Genomic DNA, 19,226 nt, shown 5'->3' on the forward strand with positions numbered 1-19,226 from the left:
TGGTATAGTTAAATCCTGGCAACAAATTCAATTTTAGTGCTAGCTTGGTTTTGCCTTTGGTATGGGTCAGGTTGAATCCCAAATGCAGACATAATCATAATTATTGGTGTTGTTGTAACAGCCTTGTAACAGGTTTGGTAAATTTGATGCCCAAAAGTATTCTGACTTTGACATTCTGACCAGTGGCATCATTAGGCCTATTTTAGGGGGGGGGGGCTTCAGACCCCCTAAAATGTTCTTAAGCCCCCCTAAATAATTTGATATTTTTTGTTGATTTTTTTTTTTTTACCAAAAAAATATTCATTCATTCATTCATTAATTTTCTACCGCTTTTTCCTCACGAGGGTCGCGGGGGTGCTGGAGCCTATCCCACCTGTCTTTGGGCGAGAGGCGGGGTACACCCTAGACTGGTCGCCAGCCAATCACAGAGCACATATAGACAAACAACCATTCACACTCACATTCATACCTATGGATAATTTGGAGTCGCTAATTAACCTAGCATGTTTTTGGAATGTGGGAGGAAACCGGAGTACCCGGAGAAAAGCCACGCATGCACGGGGAGAACATGCAAACTCCACACAGAGATGGCCGAGGGTGGAATTGAACCCTGGTCTCCTAGCTGTGAGGTCTGCACGCTAACCACTCGACCGCCCTACCAAAAAAATGTCTCTGACAAATTTCATATAATAGGGCAAAAGCACGCTAATAAGCAAGCCAATAAGCAGGCTAATACTAGCCTACTACAACTACTACTACTAGTAGTAATAAGCAGAAGAAGAATAATGATGATAGTAATAATAATAGGTTCATTAATAATATAATAATGATTATTATATAATTGATCACTGTCCAATGGACAGCCACACCATGTATCTTTTTTTTTTAATATTTGGTCTTGACCAGGCTGCACGGTGGTCGAGTGGTTAGCGTGCAATTGATTTTTTTAAATTAAATTTTTTAACCAAAATTTTTTTTTGACAAATTTCATATAATAGGGCAAAAGCAGGCTAATAAGCAAGCCAATAAGCAGGCTAATACTAGCCTACTACAACTACTACTAATAGTAGTAATAAGCAAAAGAAGAATAATGATGATAGTAATAATAATAGCTTAATTAATAATATAATAATGATTATTATATAATTGATCACTGTCCACTGGACAGAATTTTTTTGCAGTGTAAATTGTGTGTACTTGTGTAAAATTAATGGTGGCCGAAAACTATTGAGTATCTCTACTAAATCTGCCCAAAAGTGGGAAAGTTATATCCCGGTTCTTGTTCCTTACTAGTTTTTTGGATTTTGTCTGTCCTCAGAACCTAGTGACGCCCCTGATTCTGACTAGTTTTTTCCGGACTTTTATGTTCACTGACGAGCAACGACTTTAATCGTCACCGACTTTTCAGCTTGAAACTGCCGTTTCATTGTTTCGATTGAGACACCTGAATCATATTCTTATTATAATAGCTTGTAACCGCATTTCAACAAGCGTGACTTGCAGAACTTATTGTTGTCTTTGTCTGACTCTAATAAGGAAGTACACCAGAGGCTGTTGTGTTATGCCAGGAACACTGGTAATGCATGTTATTAAAGTGAGATTACTACCTGGCTGACTGGTAATTCTGTTACGCAAAATGCCTTTCTGCTTGTATAAATGACAGAATATATACTGGAATACATTTTTATTAACTTAACATGTAGGCCTTTACCACCTTTACAGTGTTTGGTTGGTGAATTATTCAAAACTCAGAGAATCCTGATGAGGAGTAAAAAAAAAAAATGTATGCGTAAAATCTCGCCCTCAAGAGGCAAATATGTTAATTGTAGCTCAAACACCAGATTATTTAATTTTACCAGCAGCTCTTAAAGGATGCCACCGAGGGGGAAAAAAACGATGAAGATCCAATTTAGAAATGCGCTTTCTTGATGGGACCTACAGCCCCCCCCCCCCCCCCCCCCCAAATTTAGCCCAATATACAGTATCATCTCTGTCATTCGTTTCCTACACTTCTGAGAGTAATCTCCCAGGCTTCGCTACACATCTTAAAATGAAGCCGATGCCTCGGCCAGTGGGAGCTGTAATTTTGGTTCTTCACCAGCGAACTTGGCATGGTGTTCAAACTGTAGCACACATAGATTTCTAGTGTACATTGAAAAGTGGATAAAGTGTACCATGGCGCTTCTTGGAGACAAACTAATAAAATCACAGCATCCTTTCTGAAATGCCATTGTCAAAAAAAAAAAAACGAAGTCCTGCACGGTGGTTGAGTGGTTAGCACGCAGAATCGAGTTCAATTCCCTTTGTGGAGTTTGCATGTTCTCCCCGTGAATGCATGGGTTTTCTCCGGGTATTCCGGTTTCCTCCCGCATTCCAAAAACATGCTAGGTTAATTAGCGACTCCAAATTGTCCATAGGTATGAATGTGAGTGTGAATGGTTGTTTGTCTATATGTGCCCTGTGATTGGCTGGCCACTAGTCCAGGGTGTACCCGCCTCTTGCCAGAAGACAGTTGGGATGGGCTCCAGCACCCCCGTGACGCTCGTGAGGATAAGCGTTAGAAAATGAATGAATGAATGAAAAAAAAAGAAGTCCTGCATGGTGGACGAGTGGTTAGCGTGCAGAATCGAGTTCAATTCCATGTGTGGAGTTTGCATGTTCTCCCTGTGAATGTGTGTGTTTTCTCCGGGTATTCCGGTTTCCTCCCACATTCCAAAAACATGCTAGGTTAATTGGCGACTCCAAATTGTCCATAGGTATGAATGTGAGTGTGAATGGTTGTTTGTCTATATGTGCCCTGTGATTGGCTGGCCACTAGTCCAGGGTGTACCCGCCTCTCGCCAGAAGACAGCTGGGATGGGCTCCAGAACCCCTGTGACGCTCGTGAGGATAAGCGTTAGAAAATGAATGAATGAATGAAAAAAAAAGAAGTCCTGCATGGTGGACGAGTGGTTAGCGTGCAGAATCGAGTTCAATTCCATGTGTGGAGTTTGCATGTTCTCCCTGTGAATGTGTGTTTTCTCTCCGGGTATTCCGGTTTCCTCCCACATTCCAAAAACATGCTAGGTTAATTAGCGACTCCAAATTGTCCATAGGTATGAATGTGAGTGTGAATGGTTGTTTGTCTATATGTGCCCTGTGATTGGCTGGCTACCAGTCCAGGGTGTACCCTGCCTCTTGCCAGAAGACAGTTGGGATGGGCTCCAGCACCCATGAATGAATGAACATGCAATTTGACTCTCAGTTTCGAATTCTCCTTTTTTAGTCGGGAACTGATATTTTCCGGAAACTTACCTATGTTGTTGGCTGTTGGCTTTTGGTTGCTGTTGGCTGGCGAGCAGGCCGGAGTGTACCCCCCGCCTCTCGCCTGAAGACAGTTGGGATAGGCTCCAGCAATGAATGAATGAAAAGAAGAAATCACATCGAACTTGTTGCCTCTCAGAAGTCTCCAACCGCCCAACCCTTCCAGCAAATATGGCGTCACAAGATTGTTGTTGTTATTGTTGCATCTCCTCCACCCATAAAAACTAATCTATTGTTTTCAATAGGTGTTTCCTGGAACTGAAACAAAAACTACTACTTAATAACTACTCTTAGTCTCAGTTGATACAGTTACATTGTCAAGCTTTTCAAAATAAGACTCTTCCTACTACGTCGACGCCAGATGTTGTCCAAACTCATATGGCCTCAATGTGTCCCGGACATATGAGTGAAGCTCTATTTACAGAATCAATGACACACCACATCCGCTAGCAACAGCTGCCCTTACACTTAGCTGATTGAGGGTCGCGTTTATGGGTGTGCCCCCCCACCCCCCCTCACCCCTTATGCCAGGAATCAACATTGACACCCAGATGTAAAAGCAAACAACAGGCTAGTGGTCCATCTTTTTTCACTTCTTTACTCAGGAGGGCTTCCGAATTTGCAACAGAGATGCAATTTCTAAGTAACGTCACCATTTAGTTAGATGGTCATGATTTCCTATTAAATCCTCTGAATGAGCCATTCAAGTTTCTGCGTGAGTGATGACCAAAAAAAAAAAAAAAAATGTGCTTGTTTGCTGTAAATTCCGATTATGTTCTCTGCGGGCGTCATCATTGTTGAGGTGTGCGTTCCAAACCTCCGGGCAATGCAGAATAAAAGCATGCAGGAAAAAATGTAGAGTAAAACACTTCAGCTCCTTGTCATGAAAAAAAGTGTTGTTTCTTAGCTTAAATTGCATTTGAAGTGGAATCTAGATGGCAGGAAGTTCCACAGAGTCAGACAGAAGCAGAAGATGGATAATAGCAGCAACGACCTTCTGATTTTTTTTTTTTTTTTTTTACATTTCCTATTGGTGCACCTGTCACTATTTTTTTTTTTTTTTTGTCAAGGGCACACCCCAGTGCCAGGTCTACCTTCTTGGAACTGGAGTGGGGGTGGAGGGGTTTGAGTGTGTGTGTGCATAAGATGAAACAGCCGCCACGGAGTCAGTGATCACAGACACAGACGAGGTGAGTGACAGACAATACCTGCTGTAAAATTCCCTCACATCTCTCCTGATCTGTATTCACACATCTCGCCTGTTTCCGCTGCCGCAAAAAACCCAAGCCTTCGCCGTAGGACAGACTCTTATTGGGGGGCTTTTTTTTTTTTTACCTTTCCTTCACCCACGAAAAATATCTAAATCATGCTTCTGATGTAGCGAGGGCGACTTTCTTTCGGTTTTGTTTAATGGCCCCTAATAGTGAGAAGGTGAGGAGATTCTTGGGACATTTTGTGCCATTCAGATTCATTTTGGTTGTTAAATCAATATGTCTATTGTGAATAATTTTACAATGATTTCATGTCATTTCACTTACTTAAATTAGCCTAACACGACAAAGCGAGTTAAACTACTGGGTTTCAAATTTGTATTCATCCATTGGATGGTGCCATGGTTTCCTCTTCAAAGCATGCAGCAAAATGTGTCACCTGTTTTACCGTTTTCTCCAATGGTGCCTTGCTACTGACGTTAGTGTGAAAAAGAATGGCTTATAAGCAGTGATGGGAATAACAGCGTTTAAAATAACGGCGCTGCTAACATCGTTACTTTTTTCACTAACGGGAAATCGAACAAATCGAACACCGTTTCCATTTTCGACACCCCGTTACTGCACGTTACTGAAGCCACCTAAAAATATATCACCAACTTCATAACTAATCTACAGGGGTGAGATAACCACATAACCAATGAGGATTGGCTCAGGTTTTAGTAAAATTGCGTCTTCAGCCAATCAGAGAACTTGGGTGGAACTTGGGAGAACTTGGGTGGGCGGGTGTTAAGAGCACGTCCGAAGTGCGATACAGCATAGCGAGAGATGGCGAGTGAGGAGGACTGTAGTGAGAAGACAGTGTTACAAGCCGAGTGGTTAGCGCGCAGGCCTCACAGCTAGGATACCCGTGTTCAATTCCACCGTCAGTCATCTCTGTGTGGAGTGTGCATGTTCTCCCCGTGGGGGACTCCGGTTTCCTCCTACATTCCAAAAACATGCTAGGTTAATTGGCGACTCCAAATTCTCCATAGGTATGAATGTGAGTGTGAATGGTTGTTTGTCTATATGTGCCCTGTGATTGGCTAGCCACCAGTCCAGGGTGTACCCCGCCTCTTGCCCGAAGACAGCTATGATAGGCTAAAATTTTACTTTATTTTAGTTTTATTGTACAGTGGTTGAATTATCTTTTGCTCGTGTATGATTGAAAAGGGCTGCACGGCGGTCGGGTGGTTAGCGCGCAGGCCACACAGTTAGGAGACCAGAGTTCAATTCCACCCTCGGTCATCTCTGTGTGGAGTGTGCATGTTCTCCTCGTGCATGCGTGGGTTTTCTCCAGGTGAGTTATGTCTTAATATTGTTTATCAAGTTTGCTATATTACGTCATGTATGTATAAAGGTGACTATAGGGGTGTTATTTCATGTTTACAGGGCTCTCATAAGGGTAAAAAAAAAAAAAATCAATGGTCAATTTTCAAACTTGGAAAGTATTCCATTTATTAATATTGAATCCGACTGCATAGTGATTGAGTGGTTAGCACAAAGGCCTCACAGCTTGGAGACCCGAGTTCAATTCCACCCATCTCTGTGTGGTGTCTGCATGTTCTCCACGTGCATGCGTGGGTTTTCTCCGGGTACTCCGGTTTCCTCCCACATTCCAAAAACATGCTAGGTTAATTGGCGACTCCAAATTGTCCATAGGTATGAATGTGAGTGTGAATGGTTGTTTGCCTATAGGTGCCCTGTGATTGGCTGGCCACCAGTCCAGGGTGCGGTAGAAAATGAATGACTGAATACCTTTATTTGTTTCACAAGGTGAAATTTCAGGTTTACAGCAGCAAAAGTACAAAAGCACGCAAGAATATAGTACAAAAATAAAATTAGATAAGATAATTTTTTTAATAATATATAAGATTTTGGGGAATTTTTTTTTTCTGGCCCGACATTGAAAATTTTGTTGTAATTTTTAAAACTCCTCCCTCTACTTGTTCTAGTCACTGTGACCTGCACTATTTATGTAACCATCCTTCAAAGCCTCAGTTAAAGACACCGCTTGTACTCTCGTCTTCACATCTCCATAACCGACTCCCGTTCTTAAACTTCCCGAAAAACCAGAACAGGGCACCAGAAGAGCGCCGCATGGACTCCGAGGACACGGCAAACGCAGCAACATCTCAAATTGTATTAGTTTTGTTGTGGCAGATCTGGGTTTCAGCTTTGACTTGAGTAATGTCTCGTTTAATTTCTCCGGGAATTGTTTTTGACAAAACAAGTTAGCGATGAAAAAACAAAAAACAAAAAAGAAGTCAAAACAGAAAAGGGTATGTGTTTTTTTTTTTTTTTTTTGTGAAGCGTATGTCAGTCATCGCCGAGGTGTTACAGCGAATGTGACATCAGAACCCTGGAGGGCTTGCACTCTGCGAGAGGATCTTTTTGATATGATTTCTGAGAACTGAAGAGTTTAGCGAAAAGAAAGGCGCTTCGCTGGCGTCTCTGTTGTTGGAGAGAGAAAGAAGAAGAAGAAAAAAAAAATCCATCTATACAAAAGGTGGCGGTGAAAAACGGAAGGTGCTCCTGCCGCCACGCTTTTACCCAATCTTTATCACGGTGGCTGTCAGTTGAGGTAAAAGGCTGCGATGGCTGATGCTAAATTACACTTTTACTGTGACAGAGCTAATTATGCTGACATTAGAGAACACGGGTAAGGACTTGTTTGTCAGCCGTGATTAGAATAGCAATCATTCTGTGACACTAAAAAGCCGACCTAACACGTTGAAATGAATTTGATGGGGTTACTTGTCGATTTTTTTGAACCTCATCAGTTGCCGCCTTGCAATTTGCGATCACTTTGTATTTACAGGAACATTGACAATTTCGATTTTTTACCTCGTGAAATGTTTGATTGGAGCGACCAATCTTATCATAACGTGGACTCTCTTTGCATCAAATTGGTCTGATTTAGCATACTCACAAAGATGAAAACAAAGAATTGAAGAGAATATAATCTTCATTGTTATTGTCATGGTTAACAAAAAAATGATGCAGTACAATAAAAAGAACAGACACAAGCCAAATTAATTAATAATAGTAATAAAAACAAACAATGACACACTCACATGCTGCCCCTTTGTCCTTTTTGTTTCACTTTCCTCACTGAAGGAACACAAAGCGACAGGAATGCATTAAAAACGGGCAAAATGGCGGATTATAAAAGGAACAAATCTTAAAATAATAAATAATCTAAACATGTCATTCACCCATTATTTTTTTTTGCCTGTGTTTATCTGTCTGTTTGTTTGTTAACTTGAAAAATTCTGAATGGATTTAAATGAAATTTTCAAGAATTTGCAGAAATGAGACATGGGAGAAATGATGGGGGTGATCCGGATCACAGTCTGGATCCTTCTTCTTAATTCTTAATTTATTTCAGACATGCATACTATGTTACATTATTGTTTCTCACATATACACTTACAATATAATGCATTTACAATATCTATTTATATATACATATACATATACATACATACACACACATAACACCTCATTACTACACATGTCTGAAAAGGAGCAGGAAGAAGCAAAGCTTATTAAATACTACCCCTTCTCCACGCCATAGCAGTTACCAATTCAATAAGTGATTTTTTTCCACATATATAATCACAGAATCTTACATAAGACAAAACAACAAAAGAAAGAGTGGGAACATCGGACACCCCAGCAAAACCCCAGGACATTGCCGAAGCACACCACCAACCCACCTGGCCCCCGACCCCCCTAACCCCTGAGTGCACCCACCTAGTGCCCAGCACCCCAGCAGTCCCCCGCTATACCCCGCTATCCTCCGATAAGAAGCCATTTTGTCTGGACCCACAAATATGTGTGATCCCTGGCTGGGCACATATAGACAAACAACCATTCACACTCACATTCATTCCTATGGACAATTTGGAGTCGCCAATTAACCTAGCATGTTTTTGGAATGTGGGAGAAAACCGGAGTACCCGGAGGAAACCCACACATGCACGGGGAGAACATGCAAACACCACACAGAGATGGGTGGAATTGAACTCGTGTCTCCAAGCTGTGAGGCCTTCGTGCTAATCACTCAATCACCATGCAGTCGGATTCAATATTAATAAATGGAATATTTTCCAAGTTTGAAAATGACCTTTGAAATGTTTTTTTTTTTACCTTTATTAGAGCCCTGTAAACATGAAATAACACCCCTATAGTCACCTTTATACATACATGACGTAATATAGCAGACATGATAAGCAATATTAAGACATAACTCACCCGGAGAAAACACACGCATGCACGGGGAGAACATGCAAACTCCACACAGAGATGCCCGAGGGTGGAATTGAACCCTGGTCTCCTAGCTGTGAGGTCTACGCGCTAACAACTCGTTTGCCACGGACCCTGTTTTAAAATTCATTCATTAATTTTCTCCCGCTTTTCCTCACAAGGGTCGCGGGGGTGCTGGAGCCTATCCCAGCTGTCTTCGGGTGAGAGGCGGGGTACACCCTGGACTGGTGGCCAGCCAATCACAGGGCACATATAGACAAACAACCATTCACACTCACATTCATACCTATGGACAATTTGGAGTCGCTAATTAACCTAGCATGTTTTTGGAATGTGGGAGGAAACCGGAGTACCCGGAGGAAACCCACACATGCACAGGGACACATGCACAGGGAGAACATGCAAACACCACACAGACATGGGAGGAATTGAACTCCGGTCTCCAAGCTGTGAGGCCTTAGTGCTGACCACTCAATCACCATGCAGTCGGATTCAATATTAATAAATGGAATATTTTCCAAGTTTGGAAATGACCTTTGAAATGTTTTTTTTTTTACCTTTATTAGAGCCCTGTAAACATGAAATAACACCCCTATAGTCACCTTTATACATACATGACGTAATATAGCAGACATGATAAGCAATATTAAGACATAACTCACCCGGACAAAACCCACGCATGCACGGGGAGAACATGCAAACTCCACACAGAGATGCCAGAGGGTGGAATTGAACTTTGGTCTCCTAGCTGTGAGGTCTGCGTGCTAAACACTTGTCCACCGTGCAGCCCAAAAAATGATGATGACTTGGAAAAACAATTCAAACAGATAATGCACGGGGAGAACATGTAAATTCCACACAGAGATTGTCAAGGGTGGAATTGAACTCAGGTTTTCAGGTTTTAAAATTGTTATAGTAAAACTAAAGCGATTCCAGAGGATCTTGTTTAGGTTACGTTTGTGGAGTAAGTGGAGGTCAGTCACGGCCAAGCTTGATCCCGGCTTTTCTCAGGACGGAGGTGATGATGCCCACAGCAGCCAGAGATTGATGAGCGGGTGGGCAACACAAGCGGACGGAATGAGCCCCCTATCTTTGAAGTTGTCCACACCGAGGGGAATTGATATATCGCTTTAAGCCGAGGACCCCCATGAAGGGGAGCCCCCCCTGTCAGGTTAATGTGATAGCCTCTTACGTTAGCCCCAGACTCATTCAGGTCAGCGGTTGCTTTTCCCATCAGTAAAGTTGCTCTCATTGACACTGGATGGAGGGATTTGAACCTCCGTTTTGCAACTTAATCACCTGTCTGTCTTTCGGGTGTTTTTTTGGATATTTCGGACTCTCACAAAGTCTCCTGGTTCTTAAAGCTGGCAGACGGTTTTAGCGCATAGACGAGGGGTAATTAATTTTTAATGACATGCAGAAATACATTTACATTAAATATGTAGAGCTCCGTCTTTAATTCAGACACTCGCGTTATTTATTATTAAACCATTGTCTTGGAGGTCAGATCGCGAGGGCTCCGCCCATCACACACGATGTCCAGATCATCGCCGCATTTTTTTTTTTTTTCCCATCGCGTCTGTTATTCACTTTGATTTGCCTCCCGTGTCATAAGCCATCAGGCCAGTGTTGAAGCGCTGCATTGCAGAGAAGTGTAGCGGGACCCGAATTAAACATGAACAGTCATGGGGGAGCGAGGGTTTTTTGAAAGAGACAGATGACAGTGGTCAGAGATTGGAATTATACATTCACAAGCGATGTCGTCCTCGTCAAGCTGAGGACGTCGGCCCTCGACATCTGTGCTTTGGTCCACAAAGGTTTGCCATCACACGGGGGGGGGGGGCCTGCTGGCTCGCTGACAAATTAACTTGCGGGAAGGATTAAAAAATAATAATAACACAAATCTCGGAATTAGTGGCAGATATTTGGACAGGATTCAGAAGAGTTTGTGAATCTTTTGTTTCTGATGGGGATTAAAGTGGATTTTTATCAGATGACTCGAGACTCATCAACAAACATTTACATTGTCTTGACTGTCTTATTAATTTAGAATAATTACACATCTTTAAACGTGCTTTACACTCGAGGCAAAAAGAGGTGATGACGCAACTCCACGATAAAATAGCGCATGTTTGATGCCGTTTAAAGGTGGAAAAAAGTGTTGTTATAAGAACTTTGCTGCAACTTTCCAATAGTAATACACACTGCACAGCAACCAGGAAGTGAAAAGGCATGGAATTTTGTGGCGTTGAAGAGATTATGCATTGGGAATGGGAGACAATTAACAGTGCTTATAACTTGTAAGGACTCAAAAAATATAATAATCGAATAATAATATAATAATAAAATATTATTAAATAATAATCTAATAATATATAATATAATATAATGCATTGGGAATGGGAGACAATTGACAGTGCTTATAACTTGTAAAGACTCAAAAATATAATAATTGAATAATGATATAATAATATAATAAAATAAAACACAATATAATAAATATAATATAATAAAATACAATATAATAAATATAATTTAATAAACTAATAATCTAATAATATATAATATACTATAATGCATTGGGAATGGGAGACAATTAACAGTGCTTATAACTTGTCAGGACTCAAAAATATAATAATCGAATAATAATATAACAATGTAATATAATAAAATATAATATAATAAATATAATATAATAAAATAATAATCTAATCATATATAATATAATATAATGCATTGGCAATGGGAGACAATTAACAGTGCTTATAACTTGTAAGGACTCAAAAAATAAAATAAAATAAAATAAAATAAAATAAAATAAAATAAAATAAAATAAAATAAAATAAAATAAAATAAAATAAAATAAAATAAAATAAAATAAAATAATCCTCTATTCTAGTTAAAAAAAACAAACAGTGAAGGATCTTAGATTTCCCAGACTTGTTGAGGTCGGACTTTATTTTAGTTCTTGTCAAGATGGAGGTCATATTCACTTGGATATTCCAAACTTCCATGTAAAAATGACAAAACAAATTTATAATAACGTGTGTTTGAATCCACAGAGCCATCCCTCCCTTGTTGATGTCCGGAGTGTTGAAATTAATCCTGTGTCGTTCCTATTATTGGCCTCTCCTGAGACACCGCCGTGTGAATGACTATGTGAAGCGCCATCAGATCCATCAATTGGATTCAAAGAAAGATGCTACCCATTACTCTCTCTCCAACCTAGCAGATGTTCACTTTTTTTTTTGCAAGTTGAATTCCTTTATTATGTTAATAGCTGCTGTTTTGTCACATGCCACCATTTCCATCTGAGTGGTCTAGAAAAAGGGGGAAAAAAGGATGCTCCCTCAATAAGAGCTGTTTGACATTTAGCGTTGAGGAAGAGAAAAAAATAAATTTCAATGGCAGGTGGCATATGACAATCATGACAAGATGACGCTTTGAATGAATAGTGCCACAATAGAAGCATGGCGGCATTTTTTTCCTTCCTTTTTTCACAAAAAGTCAGTGATTACGATGTTGGGGAACATGAATGATACAAAGCAGATTGATATTACACCTTGCCTTTTGCTTAGAAACATTGCACATGGAGGATGCATTATGCTAAAATATGCTAGCATACCCGATGTCATGATTTTTAGCATGCATGTATGACCCTATTTCACCTGCAATCTACAACCACAACAATTGGATGCAATACTTATTTAAACAAAAATAGTCAGGTTATATTGATTTGAATACCTTTAACACAAATTTTTGGAACAGAAAATGTGTTTGATAAACTCATTGACCCTTGACCTCCTTACATGTCAATCATGAGAAATATATATTTAAGGCGGCCAATTGCAAGTTGCATCTTCTCTGAAGAGTAGCAACACGAAAGCCTCAAAACAACTGTCAAATGACCCAAAAGCAAATATTGTTCGACATCATGGTCTAGGGGAAGGATACAAAAAGCTACCTCAGAGATTTCAGATAAAACAGAAGACCACAGGCACAGTCCTAGTTAAGGCCCGGAGTGGTAGGCCAAGAAAAACCTCAGATAAGCAAATATTGTTCGACATCATGGTCTAGGGGTAGGATACAAAAAGCTACCAGAGAATTTAGATAAAATGGAAGACCACATTGCACAGTCCTAGTTCAGGCCCGGAGTGGTAGGCCAAGAAAAACTCCAGATAAGCAAATATGGTTCGACATCATGGTCTAGGGGAAGGATACAAAAAGCTACAAGAGAATTCAGATAAAATGGAAGACCGCGGGTACAGTCCTAGTTAAGGCCCGGAGTGGTAGGCCAAGAAAAACCTCAGATAAGCAAATATTGTTCGACATCATGGTCTAGGGGTAGAATACAAAAAGCTACCGGAGAATTCAGATACAATCGAAGACCACAGACACAATCCTAGTTAAGGCCCGGAGTGGTAGGCCAAGAAAAACCTCAGATAAGCAGAGGCGAAGGATACTGAGAACAGTCAAACTCAACCTACAGACTGGCGGGGTACACCCTGGACTGGTGGCCAGCCAATCACAGGGCACATATAGACAAACAACCATTTTTGGAATGAATTTCCTTTCTTCAAAGTTTTATGATCCAGTTGTTAACTTTGCATTAAAAAGTTAAAACCAAACTTATCCTGTACATTTAAAGAAGCTTTTATGATAGTGGTGGCTTGACCCTGACCCTGAAACAGATGAATTCCCTGACCATTAATTCTTACTGTTTTGAAATTAGAACAACTCAGAAGTTATATTATTTGTACCTAATATGTTGCATTTGTGGGTGTCATTAACACAAGTGTAAAAGTGTGTTTCTGTATGTACAAGTGTGTGTGTGTGTGTGTGTGTGCGCTCCCTCGCATGAGGGAGCGTGGCTCCAGCGATGGGCCGGCTCCTCGGTGCACTGAAGCCTTTCGCATATATATGGAATTTTTGAATATCTAAACCATTATTTAGCATCCAAATCAGTTCTGCTTGTCTGACTGATGGACAATTTCGCCGTGACCTCGCTCTCTTTTGCATGCGACCTATACCGCACATTGTTTGGGGCGTTCACATGGACTCGCCGCTTCCCGTTTCTTCCTCTTTGATCCTTTTAGCATGCTCTTTGTGTCGGAATTCATGAAATATTCATGGGCGGGACTGTGGCTGCTCCATATCTTTATGTACAATTATTGGCAGGCGTCCTGTTATGTCGAGCCATCTTAATAGTAGGTATTGGGCGCGGTTAAGTGTGACTTGAGATTTTTCTGACAGTTTAGCCGGGCCTGTGCTGTGAATTGATAAGGTTGGGGCCATTATATTTTCAGATTGCGCAAGCGTGGCTTCCTTCTTAGCCTGACATTAATATTGATAAAGGCAAATAGTGTGTACCACGTCAGAGAATGAAGATCAGTCCTGGGAAATGACATACAGCATAAACCTGTTTTGGTTTGCATTATTTTTTAGTATAGGGAGTCCTTATATTTAAATATTGTCGTATAAAAACAATTCATATTGTAATAACTCATCAAATGAGCATTGTTTTTGTATTTTTGGCATTTCTATTTAGTAATATTTAGACTATACAAATGTCCCTCGCAATATGTTTTTAAGAGAGAGACTGAAAAAAAAGTTATCCTCCCATTTTGTGTGGAAGTGGTCTTTTTTTTTTGCTTCTTACGTTTAGAAGAAATAGATTCAATGGCTAACTGGATAGCTCACTTCCTTGCTAGGAGTGTAAAGGTGGCTGTAGGCATATTATTTCCTGCCTGCATGGCTATAATTATGTTAAAATATTTTTAGGTTTCCTATGCCCTAAATATGAAAGTATTCCATTTATTAACATTGAAGCCTATATCCCGGATATTCATTTATTGTGGTTGGATCTGGAACTAAAGGATTGAAAAGGATTGGTATTTTTTTATGCTTTTTTTTTAAATATTTGGCATATTTTTCTTTCCTATTTGGCGTCCTCATCAGACCTGCCAGATCAGATCATGCATTCTGACCCTCAAATACGCTAGTTACACACTTGTTACATTTTGCCGGTTTCAGTTATTTACAACTATAACACTAGGAATTGTTTACAATTTTTACATTTGGAACAGAACTGTGTGTGTGTACATGTGTGAATGTATTCAAATTTCCCTTGCATGCATTATCTCTTTAACACTACAAGACTTTGTGCCTTTCCACTTCCTGGTTGCTGTGCAGTTTGTATTTCTATGGTAATGGTAATGGATTTATTTCATTTGAACATGCATCAGATTACAATTGAATGCATCACATAATCAGTTCACAGTTCCACATGTCCAAAAGGAGTAGGAAGAAGCAAAGCTTATTAAATCGTACCCCTCCATCTGGTACTTTTACAATCAGTAACTGTTACATTTGTTCACTTCCTGCTTTCCTCATATAGTTTAAATTTTTTTTATTAAAATTAAAATTAAAATTTTTAAAATATAAAACATTAAAAAGAAAATTACAAAAAAAATAATTTTAATTTCAATTTTTTAAAATATAAAAAATAAAATAAAAATTAAAATTAATTTTTTTTAAATATAAAAAAATGGAATGTTTTCTTGTAGAAAATTGAAGTTTTTAAATTTTTTTCGTTTTTAATAAAAGTGTTTTTTTGTTTTTTTTGGAAAACCTGCTGTTTTCCAAATATAAAAAATTAAAATTAAAATTGAAATTTAATTTTTTAAAATATAAAAAATCTTTTTTCATATTTTAAAAAATTAAAATTAAAATCTTTGTAATTTTTTTTTAATTTTTTATATTTTAAAACATTTACTTTTACGAGGTGACATGACCATCCAATGCCATAATGGGTACCATAGTAAGTGTCAATATAGTGATATATATAGCACATCATGACTGGTTCAAGACTCTTCATCCTTGTATTTAGCAAACATCAACTGCTTGTATTGTTTCTTGAATTGGCTCATCGTTGTGCATTGTTTGAGGGTCTTACCCAATCCATTGCAGGCAGAGTTCTTATAAAATACACTTCTTCAACTTTATTCATTTATATACAGCTGCATCGAATCACAACAGCAGTTATCTCATGGCACTTTACACATGAAGGCCACAAATGACTGTGGTTGTGTTAATGCAAACAAGGGTAATGTTGTGTTCCCGTCCATCATTACCAGTGTTATTGGCAGGAGCAGTAATTGGACAGAGATGATGTCATTATCACGCCCTCCACCCCCCCTTGTGGCCCTGGTGCGTCCTGCCTGGGGAAGCTTCAACGTGTAAATACCGTCTATTCTCTCCCCCAACATTGAATAAATGTTTCTGGAGGTTTATTAATGTGCAAATGGATGGAAGCGCCTCTCCTCTCCCTCCCAAAACGTGTGCACAGAGGCGCAGAGCTGTTTAAGGAGAAGAGATTCACAAATCAGTCGGCGTGGAAGCGAAAGCCCGTGGCTCTCTCTCTCTCTCTGTGTCTACCAAGGGAACCAGAAGTATTTAATTCTCTTTCCTTCTCTGTCAGTGTTTGCATGAGAGTCCATTACCTGCTCAAGAAGCCTCCATGTTTAAGACGCTGCCCTGCAAAGACTGTCTAAATCTAAAGCAAAAAAAGCACTCCCGGGATCCAACTTTATTCATATGAATGCAAATAGGATTAAAGTAGCAGCTTTGGAGGCTGATATACAAGTCACACATCCCTGCTCCTGTAAATTGAGTCTTTTTTGAAATCTTTCAGGTGTTTTTCTCCCCAGCAGTCAATATTAGTTTGATCTTTGAGTGGAGAAAGCTCGTTGATTGGCTTGATGTGGCGCAGGAGTGAGCTACAAAGGACTTATTTTCTCTTTATTCACGTGGAGACGACAGTCACAAGATTGACTTTTTCAGGGGGGGGGCGGATTTAACAAGCGTTTAAACCCGATACTGATCTCGATAAATGGAGGCCTCTGTTTCATGACGCATATTGTCAGGACCTTTTCGGTCCATAACCTCTTAATGGATGTTGATAGTGAGAAATAGGACCTGATGTTGGTACAGCTCCGTATAAGCGTGTAAGAAAATATTGTCTCTGCGATATATCGCAATACTTCATTCCACGATACTGCATCGATATTAAAAAGTATGATATCAATATTTTTAGGTATTTATCATAGACTGTATATGGTATTTATTCAAGTGCAGACACGGCAAAGGTTCATTTCTGATTTTAATTTAAACCTCCGATCGTTTGGTTTTGATATAATTGATATCACTATTTTGTTAAATTATGGTTATTTCAAGCATCCTAAAAGGACTTTTTACTGATGTTAGTTAGTTCCACATGTTAGTTCCACAAAAATACTGTTCTGATGGTGGATAGTTCAGGGACTGTATACTCTGCATTTTTTTCACAGTTAATAGAATGTGAACATTTGAGCAGGATCTTGAAACATAATTTAATTTATTTGTTTTTTATGTTTTTTTTTTTTTAAAGTTGGATATACATAAAAGCTTTATTCATCCAAATGCTACACAGTTTTTACAGAGGAAAGTTTGTGATACAGAATAACATACTGTTCTAATGGAATAAAAATGTGTTTAGTAAGTGCATATTACTGGTGTAATTCAGTTTTTCCAGGAAATAATCTTTAACTACAAGAAAAACAAAAAAAAATATCACCTTGTTAACAGTATTGTGATATATCGTGATATATCACTCCTAGTTCCGTATGATTCAACTGCAAAAATAAAAAACAAAATAAAAAAACACAAAAATCACAAAAAACAAACAAAAAAAAACAGCCAGCCTCATACAGTATATTCAAATAAATTCAGTCAACAGTAACATTGGCATTGCAAAGCAGTGATTGAATTTCGACACTTGAAATCCCCATACATTTCCATAAAAGCCAATATGTGATGATAACCATAGAGCCAGAAACACAACTTATTGCGACTCAAAAAAAAAAGGTAACTGATTAATGGTCTGTTGTGGCTGTTCTAGTACAATATGGTCTGATCGACTGTCAATCTCGGCAGTCAAATCATAACAATGTCATGTGATGAGGATTGTACCATTGTGAGTATAGGGGAGGAGGCCAAGGCTGCTTCTCAGCATGCTTTTTTTTGCATAGAATCTGTTCTAAATAGCCTGTTTTGGTACTTAAAAATTAAAAATTATGTGTCTGTTAATAGCAGACCTTTACTTAAAGGGGACTTATTGTGTTTTTTCCACTTTTCTGACATATACATATTGTTAGAATGTTTAGTTCTTGTGTTAAACGATGCCAACGTTTCAGGTCACATTTGTTGAAATGTATATAAAGTGAATGACAGATATAGCAACATTGTTGAGTGAGTTATGTTTGTGCGTGCATTTTAAAATAAAAGCTTAAAGTGACATTACAGGGGCGTTTGAACATTTACCAAATACCTGAAGGATATAAAACCAATCCAGCGTTGATCAACATATGCTAAGCTATCGGAACAAAACAACCACATTTCAGCTTTGTGTTATAGCTAACCAAGTAAATTAATGTTCTGGGCTGCAGGTTGGACACCCCTGCATGTGAAGAAGTCTAAAGTCTGCAGTATGTTGGCTTATAAGCTGTTTGTTTTTACGAGGAGACCAGCTAGCGTGCATAACGTGTGTGAACGCCATCAAACTATGTACACTGTCTATTTTTGCCTGCAGAATCAATGCATGAATATCCAACATAACCCGCTCTGGCTGTGTGTTATTTCGGGGGCTCCCTCTCTGTACTCAGCTGGGGTTACATTTATCGGAGAGGCACGAGTGCCACTTTGAAATAGCGATAGCAACTCCCCGTCAGCGCATCCAGCTCGCGTCCCACACAGCGAGGCCTTTTCCATCCCACCCGACTCCCTCCTCGTCCGCATTCCAGCTTAGATGTGATTGCAAGGCAAACATAGCATCTCTTCGCTACATCCCTTTTGTAAACATGGTCTGCAGCTGGGAAGGGTGCTAACGTCGGCGGAGGTCTGATGACTTCATTATGACCATTAGCTCAGGGAATCATAGGGAATCATCAATCAAAGGATTTGATTTCATTCTAATTGTAAGAAACTGGTGGAAGGCCAGTGGATCTTCTAAAATCATTCATAACACCTTATAAATACCGTAATTTCCAGACTATAAGTCACACTATTTTTCATAGGTTGGCTGTTCCTGCGACTTATACTCCAGAGCGACTTATAAATGAAAAAAATGTTTATGTTACATAAACACTGGACACCTTTTCTGTTCATGTTTAATTTTTGTGTAGCTGAATAAGCATTGTGTTAGCATATCTTACACCTATTCAGCCTGTTCTCTATTCTTTTATTGTTAGAACTTGCCTTCCAAGAGGACGTAATGTCTGTTTTGGTCAAGTACTTTGGAAAATATATTACCCGCAAAAAATGCGACTTATACTCCAGTGCGACTTATGTATGTTTTTTTTTATCTAA

The sequence above is a fragment of the Doryrhamphus excisus genome, chromosome 12 (genome assembly GCF_030265055.1).
Source record: "Doryrhamphus excisus isolate RoL2022-K1 chromosome 12, RoL_Dexc_1.0, whole genome shotgun sequence".
Lineage (NCBI taxonomy): Eukaryota > Metazoa > Chordata > Actinopteri > Syngnathiformes > Syngnathidae > Doryrhamphus > Doryrhamphus excisus.